This window comes from Mastigoproctus giganteus, chromosome 4 (genome assembly GCF_048544385.1).
Source record: "Mastigoproctus giganteus isolate SK-2022 chromosome 4, ASM4854438v1, whole genome shotgun sequence".
In the NCBI taxonomy this organism is placed as follows: Eukaryota; Metazoa; Arthropoda; class Arachnida; order Uropygi; family Thelyphonidae; genus Mastigoproctus; species Mastigoproctus giganteus.
Genome location: NC_143578.1, coordinates 242,092,174 through 242,106,050, shown reverse-complemented (window position 1 = coordinate 242,106,050; position 13,877 = coordinate 242,092,174). Strand labels below are relative to the sequence as shown.

The window sequence follows — 13,877 nt, the reverse complement described above, 5'->3', positions numbered from 1 at the left end:
CTGAAGGGCATAAAATTAGTAATACAATAGAACTTATTTTTTTGATTGGAAGGGCACACAATGGATAAAAAATAATTAAATAAACAATTGTAATTAACCAGTTATATAAAATACTTAGCGCTATTTAGTACTGGTGACAAATCATGCGAGAAGGCAAACTTATACAGCATCAGCTAAAAAAAAAAAAAAATTCCCATTTCACCTAACCATTCTCCTTAATGGCTTTGTCTAGTTCTTCCTTGAATTTATTTAAGCTATCAACTTCCACAACAGATGGAAGTTTTATCCAGCAATCAGCCGAATGCTGGCTAAAGACCAACTTCCACACATCTATTCTGCAACTGTCCTCCTCAATTTGAATTTATGCCTCCTCATGTGCTTATTCTGAGCAAGAGGAAGATTCCCATCAGCACTCAGCTTGTTCAATCCATTCAAAGCCTTAAAACACTTGAATCAGATCACCTTGCAGGTGCCTAAGTCTCCAGATGCAGCAATTTGCAAAACTGAAGGTTTTCTTGGTAAGAGCACGTCTTTGTTTCCCCCTCTCCAATCTCATTACCGTTCTAGCAGCTCTCATCCTTCCTAAAACGGAGCCTCCAGACCTGTATGCGGTACTCAAGATGTGCTCTGACTATTGCCTTATACAATGGGATAATCATCTTCTTATCCTTGCTAGAAAAATTCCCATATATCATTGACAAAACCCCATGAGCTGTCCTGGCAGCCTATCTGCACTGCTCAGAAAACTTTATATCTGACTGTACAATTACCCCCATGTCTTTTTCATTTTCCACTACCCTGAGTGCAGTACTACACAATTGGTAAGTTATTCTGGGGTTACTGCTACCCATATGCAGCACTTTGCATTTGACAATGTCAAACTTTAACTGCCATTTCTCAGCACATATGCCTAACTTCATCATCATTCTTCTCTTTCTTGGTGATTCCTTCTACTTCTGACTCTCTCTCTCTCTCTCTCAGGATAATGCAGGAATGTTTTTTTTTTATCTGGTACAGCATAATCCTCAGGCTTCCTTGCACCATATGGCTAATAATAATATCCTGTTGCAGTAGCATAACATCATTAGTCACCCTGCCAACTTTCTACATCTACACCCATGTACATTAAAGCCTGATATGCCTTCATCAATATCATTTATAAATATAGAAAACAACTGGACCCAACACTGAATCCTAAGAAACTCCACTAATAACATTAGTTGACAAAGAGCACTGTCCATTGATTACTACTCTGTCTTCCGCCACTCAACCATCGCTTTATTCATAGCAGCAACTTAATTCCATACTATGCCAATTTGTACAGATGTCTTTTATGTGCAACAATATCAAAAGCTTTCCTGAAATCCAAGTATATGATAACAAAATTAATTTTTACATCCAGAGTCTTTGTGGCCACATTGTAGTAACCGATCAAATTGGTCAAACAAGACTTACCCTTAACAAATGCAGTGTCTGAAGTATAACTGCAGAAATGGTGAAGGTATGAATAGGTGAAGTGTGTTTTTTTTTTTTTTTTTTTTTTGGCTGATGCTATATAATGCAGGACCATCTAGACTATCTTGTCTAGATGGTCCTGCATTATATGGCCCTGGTAAAAGGGTGCTCTTATCAAGAAAGGCTTCAGTTCTGCTTAATTGCAGTCTAGAGCAGCATTTCCCAAACTATGTTCCACAAAAAATTGTAATAATTAAAAAAATAAAATAAATAAACTTACTTTATTTTGGCGGGCTCTGCATAGAAAAAGTATGTATAGAGGTAATGCCATCTATGAAAGAGCAGCAATGTAGTGGTTTAATATGCCATTTGTATACAATTTAGCTTGGAGTACTTGGGTTGAAGGGGAGGGGGAGGCAAACCGATATCATAACTAAATTCTCTTCCTTGTATAAATTTTTTTGATAATTATCAGTATTTTGAAATATTATTATTAAAATAAATGACCATGGATTTGTGGTTGAAAAAAGGAACTCTGAAACGAGAAGCAAGTACTTCTACTATTGCAACTGTGATCAATGAAAACGAAAGCAATATTGTCACACTTCAAAGTGTGAAAAAACAAAAGACCAAAACGAAAGTATGATGACCGTTATTTGAATTTCGGCTTTACGTGTGTTGGAAATAAAGACGCTCCTGATGCACAGTGCATTATATGTAATAAAATATTAGCAAATAGTTCTTTGGCTCCCGCTAAATTTGTGTTTCGTAAGTGTTCCGTAAATATATTGTGAGATGAAAAGTGTTCCATAAATATATTGCAAGATGAAAACTGTTCCATGAGTAAAAAAGTTTGGGAAACACTGGTCTAGAGACTAGGCACCTAAGAGGAGATGGTCTCAGGATAGATGTGTGGAAGTCAGGCAGCGGGTGGTTGATTTTTGGAATAGGCTTCCATCTGTTGGTGTGGAAGTGTGTGATTTGAATAAATTCGAGAAATAACTAAACAAATTCTTGGAGGGTATGGGTATGAATAGGTGAAGTGTGTGTTTTTTTCGTTTTTTTTTTGGCTGATGCTATATAAGCTTGCTTTCTTGCATCATTTTCCACTACTACTTCTTTAATCGGTGACTCCATTATTTTCCCTGGAACAAAAGTTAAACTAACAGGTCTGCAATTACTTGTGTCACCCTTTGATCCCCGCCCCTTTATGAATTGGGGAGACATTAGCACATCTCCAGTCCCATGGGCCTCCCTGATAAAAAAAATTCATCAAAAGTCAATCATCTTTTGTGTGGAGTAGTAAAGTTATTTAGGAATCTTCCATGGACTTCCCACTGATTATGCATACCACTATCTCTCTTCTGTCTTGAATGTCAATTTTTCTTGACATCTACGATGTAAAGGTGATTTGAAACCTTTTAGCTTTTTAACTATGTTCACTTGCTCACTAATTTAAATCAGTAAAATTTATTAATTTTTCAATCATGTACAAGTGGAATTTTATTACAAATATAGAAAAGTGTGCAATTATTACCTCTGCCAATAGTAGAAAGAATGCTCTAAAGTTTGACTATAAATTTCACTCACAAATTCTAGTGAGAAAAGTAACAAAAAATGACTTATTAATGATTAGAAATTGACTTCTAAATTTAATTAGCCAAACAAATTTAATTAGCCAAACTTCTCTCTATAGGCATGAACATGACTCTACAGTCACGTACTTGAATCAGCTAGTGTAAAGATTTATAAATCTTTACACTAGCTGATACTCTTGGAAGAAAGTAGGGAACTACATGTTTTATTTTTTGATATTTGTGCTATATTTCACTCTCTTCAGACAAAGCAATTACTGTCTTTTAAGTAATTATTATTTAATCAGTGAATCCTTGTTGGACCTTCTGATATTGATTTTATGAGGTTATAAATTATCATTTCATAATTTGCAGGCATAGATCATTTTCTCTCTTTCTCTTCCTGTGGGTTTAGCTCAGGGTGGACTCTTCCAGCCATATTATTTGTTGCTATCCTGATTCCCTTCTTGATCCAAACTTTGCCAATTAGTGTTAATGATCTGTACCTGTCGATGGCATTCCATAGATTTTTTTCAGTTTTGTGGAGGAATCTTTCAAATTGCATATATGAGATATTATTTCTTACTTGGGCAGGTTTGATCTTAAAATAAATCCTATGAAAACTAAAATATTTAGTTTTCATATCCTGACTCCATCAATAAATATCAAAACTGGAAGGGGATTGCATGCCTCCTGCAAGTTTTAATATTTATTGATAGAGAGACTGATTACCAGTTGTGATGAGGCCAAGTCCTTAGGGGTGTTTTTTGATTCCAAATTTTAGTATTGGGAACAAACTGCTACAGTTAGAGAGTCTAACTGGTGCTTACTGGAATTTGAAACTATCTCATAAACAAGTCTAACAAGTATATTATACTAGCCAACAATTTTAAACTTTTTTTTGATAATATGAACTAAACAACTGATTTCGACTAAATCACATGTGCTGAAAATGAAAATGGCAGTAGAAAGTTTGTAGCACGTCACGTTTTCATGTTATGGCTTCGTGCTCCTTTTTTTTTCCAAAAATTGTGAATTTTTACTTATCTAAATGTACTTGACTACTTTTCTTGTAAATTAATTGCTTGAAATAGAAATGACGACCAGTAAAGTTTCAAATGTATTAAAAAATAACATATTTAAACTTTATAAACACCTATTTTTATTTAAGCAATTAACCCACAAAATAGGAAATTGTACTACTTAGAGTTATTTTTTCCTCTTATGAGCAGAATGGTCCTCCCTTATCAGAAACCAGCAATAATCACCCATCACTGATGGATCACATCATCCTTGATACCTCTGCTCCATAGTGTGGATATCTTGGTGGAATCGTTCCTCCTGCTTGTCACTGACAGATCCCAAGTTGTCTGGAAAGAAGTCCAGGTGCGAATGTTGGAAGTGTATCTTCAGTGACATTCGGCATCCTAACTTTTGATAGTTATGCAACAATTCTTCTATCAACTCTTTATAGTTCTCTACTTTTTTATTCCCTAAAAACCTGCTAACAACAGCTTCGAAGGATTTCCACACAGCTAATTCAGTGGCGCTAAGTTTAGTTTCAAAGATTTCTTCCTTTAAAAACAATCTAATTTGTGGGCCTAAGAATATACCCTCCTTCAACATTGCATCACTAATTTTTGGAAACTGACTTTTTAAGCACTCGAAACCTTCACTATTTTTGTCCAGAGCTTTTAAAAATTTTTCATAAGACCCAACTTAATGTGCAAAGGTGGGAGAAGCACCATCATCAAAAGCACTTCACTAAAGGCGTGCTTTTGATGTTGAGTTTCTCGGGAACATATTCTTCTCTGATGAGCCATTCCTTCACAATATAATGATGTTCTACCGCTTGACTATCCCATAAACACAGGAAACAACGATACTTAGTAAAACCACCCTGTAGTCCAAGCAACAAAGTGATTGCTTGGACTTCAGGGTGGTCCAAGCAATCACTTGTGGTCCAGATTTTCCAACAATATTTCTTATAGTTTAAGGCATTTAATAGCAATGACATGCTATCATAGGTTTCTTTCATAGCCACTGGGACCAACGGTTCAATATTACTATTGTGTAGCAAAACTGTTTTTAAACTTAGTTAAAAAGAATCAATGAATAATCTCCATTCTTCAGGATTGTGTTCAAGCCCTAGTTCATCCATCAATCCGTTTACATCTCTGCAGACACAAAGAGAACCTTCCATTTGATAATAACAAGCAAACTTTTCATTTCAGTTTCTAAACACAGAAATCCCTGTGCTTTTTGCCCGCAAATTCTACCACTGCAACTTAGATCCTAATAGCTCAGCCTGTTGCTATGAAAGATTTAAATTCCTAACCAAATCATTAAGTTCACTTTGCTCAATAAGTGTGGGGTTTTGTCATTTTCAGGATTGTAACTAGGATCGGCAGATTGAGGGAGCAGGTATGGGCTCTAGTGACACTTGCTCTTCTTCCAGAATAATGGTTTCTTCACAACTAGGTGGAGGAATAGGGAGTTCTGGTGTGTGTGTGTGTGTGTGTGTGTGTGTGTGTGTGTGTGTGTGTGTGTGTGTGTGTGTGTGTGTGTGTGTGTGTGTGTGTGGCACTGGTCTTACTGCGGACGGAAGGTTGGGGTATTTTATTTTAACTCTATTTTTTCTTGAAAGCTCCTTAGTATCTGTGAAGCAGAAATAATCTTCGAGGTGACTTGCTGGCTCTCACCAAATCATTGGAACAGCAAAAGGCATTTTAGAATTGTTCCCCCTTCATCCATTCAGTCAGATTTACATAGCACATTATACAGCACATATGCAGTGCCCACCTCTTATCCTGATCACCCATGTAACAACCAAAATAAAAATAATAAGCTTGTTTCACTTTGTCTGTAATTGATCAACGTTGCAACTTCACTGTAAACTGTCCACAAACATAGCGAAAACTGTTTGGCGAATTAACACACGCATGGTGTTTTTGCTCCATTTCACAAGTTTTCATAAACAGCAAAACGGAACTTAAAACCACTACAACCTACCACTAGATCTTACAAATCGAAACTAACCCCAAAAATGTACATTTAAGGGCTAAAGACAGCTTGTAAACAAGTTATGTTTCACAGAAGTGCCTGGCCACCATAAATATAGTAGGGTCCAAACATGCTACAGCATAATGAGAATTATAGCTATATAACTCACAACGACCAGCATATTTTAAAAAATGTGATGTGATAGGAACTTTTTACAAAATATGCTTACTTTCACCCATGTTAACAAAACCTTGTTGATCAATGTTATTACAAAGTGTTCTAATTTATACATGAAATCTGTTGCAAAATATGCATCCACTATTCGGTCATTAAGCAGTCCCTCTTCTGTTAGACCTGTGTCTGGGGGGGGGGGAGGTTACTAGAGCCTCAATGAACTTAATCATAAGATTGGTGTTCATGATCCTTTATCCTTAATGATCCTTAAAAATGTCACAAAATTTCAATTTAATTGATCCAGGCTGTTTGGCTAATTAGTGGTTGGAAGAAGACAGTTATCATCATATCCAGAAATCTTGTCAAGGCTTGCACAAAGCCAATTTCACAGAATTGGCTTTATGCTAGTCCTGTACTTTGTTCACTGCTTCATACACTGAAGAAGTGCAGCTGATACTTCCTTAATAATATCTTTAAAATAATAGCATTTCTTTAATTGATTTACTTATGGGACCTGAATATAAGTACCAGAGCATTGCCTGGTATATATTTAAATGTTTTGTAAGCCCTTAGCTTTTTAAAGGGGTACCTGCCATTTACTATTTGGTGTGTGTGTTCATTCTTTTTTTTTTTTTTTTTTTTTGCAAATAAAGGGTTTCTAGGGAGTTCCAACAACACATAACATATTTTTATAATATTTTCAAACTAAACCAACTAATAAACCAGATGTTTAATTCTGTATTTTCTATAAAAACCAATCAACATTAAACTCTGCAAATCATATCTGGTCATCACACACACTCATAAATATTGGAGTCTCTGATTAAAGAATTAATGCAGAACAGCACAGAATTGTTAATGAGAGATCTTGTCTGACCAATCTGATAAGTTAAGATGATTAATCACAAAGAATCTGGATACAAAAAATTATTCTGATATCACATACTTATGATGTCATAAGTATCAATTAGATTTTAGTAAAGGTTCTGATAATGTTCCACACGAAAGACTGCTGTATAAATTGGAACAGGGTAGCATTAGGGGCAAGTTACTGCTATAGATAAAGGATTGGTTGGGTAGCAGGAGACAGAGTGGATATTAATGGCTGCTTGATGGCCATTTCCCATGCTCTTCATGGACTAACATTATTAGTGAAGTCCCATAGGATTCAGTGTTGGGCCCCTTGAAAAATATTAAAAACATGTACAGAGAAGGGCAACAAGATTGGTGAGGGGAATGAAGGGATCCTCTTACCAGGAGAGGCTTAAATTCTGCAAATTGCAGCAGCTGGAGACTAGGCACCTGCGAGGTGATCTGATTGAGGTGTACAAGGCCTTGAATGGGTTGAGCAAGCTGAATTCTGATGGGATTCTTCCACTTGTTCAGATTACAAACCTAAGGGAGCATAAATTGAAATTGAAGAAGGACAGAGGTAGAATAGATGTGCGGAAATATGCCTTTAGCCAGCGGGTGGTTAATTGCTGGAACAAACTTCCATCTGTCATTGTGGAAGTTGATAGGTTAAATAAATTTAAGGAGGAACTGGCCAAATATTTAGAGGGGATTGTTTTGTATTTTTTTTTTTTTTTTTTGGCTGATGCTGCATAAGCTCATACGCTTGCTTTCTTGCATCACATGCCACTACTACTACTACATCAATTATTTTCAATAATACTGATGACAGGAGAATTTGCTGGATGGCTAATTATATTAATTAAGACATGCTACTCCATGAAGGTATAGAGAGATTAAGGAAATCAGTTGAAAAGTGGCACTTGTGGCTTGTATTGATAATAAATACAAGGATGTGGGGTTAGAGGGGATGTGGCAATAGGTGAGTAAAATCTATTTGCAATCCAAAGGTGAAAACTGCCCTCAAATGAAAGAGATTTCAGGATGTTAAGCAGAAAGGTTTATGTTATGTTACTGATATCAGCATGTAGAAATTGGCAGTGATTGCATGGGTGTGCACATGCACACAACACACAGGGTATTTCAATTTTCAAAAGTTTCAACACAGTCTCTCTCACTTATTTTTGGGTTTAAGCTATTTCTTGTCTGCACTTTTTTTTTTTTTTATTATTTGGCAAAAATTTTTTGAATTTCTTGTTAAAATTGGACTGAGTATTACACCTTAGATTTCATGAATTCTAAATTTAAATTTTGCATAATCACCTGCTTTTTTCTCAGTGGCAAAGTTGTTTCCCATCCACATTTTGGTCTACAGATGTAATTAGTGTACTTTGAAAATGAATGTAGATTATAAACTGATTTTATTTGAAAAGAAATACAAAAAAAAAAAAAAAAAAAAAACCACAATGGTTGCATATGTTTATATTTGAGTATACTGTTCAATTAGAACAGCCAGTAATATTCCAGTATTATTACTTGCCATCATTGGGATTGTTGATGGTAATTTCATAGTTTTTTTTTTTTTTTTTTTTTTTTTTTTTGTTTCCGGAAATCAACTTCAGAGAATGTAGACATGATTGTTGAAGCATATAGCAAAAAAGCTTTACTTAGAAGTTATAGTATGTCTTAAAGTACTGTTTTATTGGACTAAATTCAAAAAATAGCAAGGGCTTAATTTTTCAGTACTCACCTTTGGGTGAGTACTGAAAAATTAAGCCCTTGCTGTTTTTTGAATTTAGTCCAAAAAGGCTTTATTAAAAATATTTTTGAATATTTGAATGATACAAGCATTTCAAAAATGGTCATGGTATTACTGAAGATGATGCCAGGTGTGGGAAACCATGCACAGCAATAAATACACTTGTTTTCCATTTTAGAAGCTTTATTAGACCAGTTGTGAAATCAGAATTGAAGAAAGCCTCTTAATTTGCAATATTATATGGTAGTTGCTAAGCCTCCTTTGTTCTTATATAGTACTTTTGATAGCAGATCAAATAGAGATTTTGTTTTGTTTGAGACAAAATGCACATGTCAAATTCATGTTTTGTGAAGAAAACATGCATCTTCCTTAACATTTTGCACACGTATATGAACTGTTTTTTTTTTTTTTTTTGTTAGTTGTTGGTACATCAGCTTCTGTGGCCATAATGCACCCCCCCAAAGTTTTTACATTTTACTCTGATCCAAGCCCAAGGTGGGATTCAAACCCGCAACCTTTGGGTTGTCAAGCAAGCACTTTACCCACCTGGCTAGCCCGGTCGGCATATATAAACTACTTGATATATAATACAATATTGGATTAAATCACAAATCCATAAATGGATCTGTATTATATTCATCAATTATCTCAGTGATTTTAAAACAAAACTGAAAAACATCCAAATTCTGTGTTGTAAAATAATCTATTCTTTCACATTTCCCTACTTGAAACATTAAATGTCATTTAGATTAGAAGGTATGAAGCTGAAAAATTATTGCAAAAGATTTTGTATCCAAATTAGAGAATTTTTGTTTTGATCTATTCTTATTATTAATTATATAAAAATATTTCAGATAGTTATTGTTTTGATGATTGGTGAAAACTCCTGAATATGAAGGATGTTATTATCATGTAATAATAAAGCTTATTTATTTACAGTATTTAGAGGAGGTGTGGCAATAGATGAGTCAAATCTATTTGCAAAACCTGACAAATTTAACCTTAAGCCTTAAGTTTTTAACATTTCACATATCTGTGTTGCAAAATTTAATAGCTGTTTGTTGCTCCATTGCAAAATCGTGGCACTTAATACTACTAATAAAGCTTGTTTTTACTTGCAACCTGTCAGCCTACTGGACAATCTCTGTACCATCATCTGTTGGAGAAAGTCTGAACTACAACATACCACTTCTGTTTATTTCAGGCTCATCAAACATGACTGCAACACATCACACCTTGATATAGTGTTGCCACAACTCAATATACAATTATATGAACTCAGCAACACCAGAATATATAGCCCAGTTTAGTATACTTTATACAAAAATGTAATAAAATAAAATTTATTCAATCTCTTTAATTTCACGTCTTCCAGTTTCAGAAGATTAAACGTGGGTTTTTGTACCAATAGTCAAATAAATTTTGACTAAAAATAACTTTTATTAATTGAAGTCTATGTTATCTTTGTGTGTGCTCTAAGAAAGCAAGGCGCCTCCGTAGCCAGGTGGGCAGGAGCAGCAATGCGTAGCACACGCTTCTTAATTAGACCGGGGTTCGAGCCCGTGACCACCAAATACGGAGGATGCGGAAAGGTCAGGGAATGACCACCACATATCCCGGAGCAATATGGCCTTAGTTGCTAATGCTCCTAAAAACCAAATAACAACAACAACAAACAACTAAGAAAGCATAATGATATCTTGAATGTTCAGTTTACTTAACCTTTTCATGGCTTGAAATATTGTATTAAGATTGCCTACTGTTGCACATAAGACTGGTGTAGTGTAGTGCAGTGCAGTGCAGTGCATATAGACTGCATGCAGCATTAAGCATCAGTTACTGCTATGGATAAATAGATGGTTCAGTAGGAGAAAATAAAGAGAAGCTATCAATGGCCACCACTCTTCTTGGACTAATGTCCAAGAAGAGTGGTGGCCATTGTCATCTTAGACTCAACCTGGGGTTCAGTGCTGGGCCCACTATTTTCTATATTTATTAATGATACTGATGAAGACATAACAGGCTTAATATCAAAGTTTGCAGATGATACAAAAGTTGGCAGGTTGGTCAATGACAGTAATCAGGTACTACAAAAGGAGCTAGAAAAATTAGGCAGATGAGAAACAACAATTGAATGGCAACTGCTACTCATATGCAGTACCCTGCATTGACAAATACAAGGTACTGCATATAAGTAGAAGTAATCCCAGATTGTGTGGTATCGCACAAAGGGTAACGAAGAATGAAAAATAACAAGGGGTAATTGTGCAGTATGATATGAAGTTCTTAGAGTAGTGCAGACAAGTTGCCAGGTCAGCTCATGGAGTTTTGTTAATGTTATACAGGAATTTTGCCAGAAGGGACAAGGAGGTGATTAGCCCTTTGTATAAGTTAAAAGTGTATATAAGTATTAGGCGGGTCGGAAAACTGCTAGCTTGGGAGAATACATGGATTAATAGATTAACAGTAGCCACTGGCAGAGGTAGTAGTAGTAGTGGCATGTGATGCAAGAAAGCAAGTGTATGAGCTTATGCAGCATCAGCCAAAAAAAAAAAAAAATCACACCATTCCCTCCAAATGCCTGTCCAGTTCCTCCTTAAATTTATTCAACCTATCAACTTCCACAACAACATGTGGAAGTTTGTTCCAGCAATTAACCACCCGCTGGCTAAAGGCAAATTTCCGCACATCTATTCTACATCTGTCTTAATTTAAATTTATGTCCCCTTAGGTTCGTAATCTGAACAAGTGGAAGGATCCCATCAGAATTCAGCGTGCAAAATCCATTCAAGGCCTTATACACCTCAATCAGATCACCGTGCAGGTGCCTAGTCTCCAGCCACTGCAATTCGCAGAACTTAAGCCTCTCTTGATAAGAGGATCCCTTCATTCCCCTCACCAATCTTGTTGCCCTTCTCTGTACACGCTCAAGTAAATCTACATCCTCCCTAAAATGAGGCCTCCAGACCTGTATGCAGTACTCAAGGCATGGCCTGACCATTGCCTTATACGGAGGGACAATATATATCATTGACAAAACCCCATGACCTGCCCTGGCAGCCTGTCTGCATTGCTCAGAAAATTTCATATCTGCCTGCACAATTACTCCCAGGTCTTTTTCATTTCCTACCACCTTAAGTGTAGTACCACACAGTTGGTACGTTTCTCTGGGGTTGCTTCTACCCATATGCAGTACTTTGCTTTTGTCAAGGTTAAACTTCAGTTGCCACTTCTTAGCCCATCTGCCCAAATTATCTAGATCCTGTTGCAGTAGCACACTGCCATTACTGTCATTAACAACCCTGCCAACCTTTGTATCATCTGCAAACTTCAACATTAACCCTGATATACCGTCATCAATATCATTGACAAATATACAAAACAACAGTGGCCCTAACACCGAACCCTGTGGGACTCCACTAATAACATTAGTCCAAGAAGAGCAGCACCCATTGATTACCACCCTCTGTCTTCTCCCACTTAACCATCCTTTTATCCATTGTAGCAACTTACCCTTAATACCATTTTCTGCTCCAATTTGTACAATAGTCTTCCATGCGCAACAGTATCAAAAGCTTTCCTGAAATCCAAATATATGATATCAAAATTATTTTTTGCATCCAGTTCCTTTGTAACTACATCATAATATCCTATCAAATTTGTCATACAAGACTTTTCCTTAACAAACCCATGCTGTGTCTGAATTATTGCTGCAGTCTTGTCTAGATGATCCTGCAATGCATCTTTAACCAGTGACTAGATTATTTTACCTGGAACAGAAGTTAAACTAACTGGTCTGTAATTACTCGTGTCACCCTTCGATCCCCCTTTGTGAATTGGGGATACATTTGCACATCTCCGGTCCGTGGGAACCTCCCCTGAGTCCAAGGAGGCTCTCATAATTATGGCTAAGGGTTTGCTTAGTTGCGTTGCCGCCACCTTTAATATAACTGGATAGATTCCATCTACCCCAGGTGCTTTTCTTATGTTTAACTTCAACAATTTCTTCTCCACTGTGCTCTCAGTTATTACAAAATCATTAAGTATCCTGCTACAATTTGATAACCTTCTGCCATTTTCAACCATCAGCATTCAGGTGAAAGTGATTCTTGCACTGCTTCCATTGGCATGAGCAGTAGCCTGGAAAACAAGGTTCAGGGAATTCCAGACTCTGCTGGGAGTCATTGTGGAACAAGTAAATACATGGGCTGTGTTACGGTGGCTAAGAGTGAGAACAGGTGCAGATACTTGCTTATATACCAGTGCTAGGAGTTTGGTATATAAATTTGATGAATTTGAGGTGTTGGTCAAAATATCAAAGGCAGATAATGTTGGGATATCAGACGTGGTGTCACACAGATATAAGGAATACAGAACTGGAGTACAATGTGTACAGGAAGGATAGACAGGACAGGAAAGGAGGAGATGTTATCCAAGCAAGTACAGCCAGTTCGACATGGCTGGACAGTGCAGTGTCAAGTCAGTTTGATGTGACATTAGCAGAGGCATATACAAGAAAGCAAGCTTATGCAGCATCAGCCAAAAAAAAAAAAAAAAAAAAAAGTAACATAAATAAATAAAAAATAACCACTTCCACTTCACCCCTCTGTTCGTTCGAAATACCTGTCCAGCTGAGCCTTAAACTGATTTAGGCTATCAACTTCACGAAAAGGGATGGAAGTCTGTTCCACCTACCAACCACCCGCTGGCTAAAGGCAAATTTGCGCACATCTATCCTACATCTGTCTTTCCTCAATTTGAATTTATGCCCTCTCAGCTGATTATTCTGAGCAAGAGGAAGAATCCCATCAGCATTGAGCATGCTCAAACCATTCAAGGCTTTGTACACCTCTATCAGATCACCTCGCTGGTGCCTAGTTTCCAGACACTGTAATTCGCAAAACTTAAGCCTTTCTTCGTAAGAGCACCCCTTTGTCCATTCACTAATCTTGTTGCCTCCTTCTCTGTACTCATTCCAGCAGCTCTACATCCTTCTTGAAATGAGGCCTCCAGGCCTGTATACAGTACTCTAGGTGTGGCCTGACCATTGCCTTATACAA

At 36.6% G+C, this 13,877-nt stretch overlaps 1 protein-coding gene across 1 annotated transcript in view; it reads right to left on the bottom strand.

The window, feature by feature from the left end:
* Window positions 1–13,877, bottom strand: part of Usp14 (ubiquitin specific protease 14) — a 156,219-nt gene that overhangs the window by 125,658 nt on the left and 16,684 nt on the right. The window lies entirely within an intron of this gene.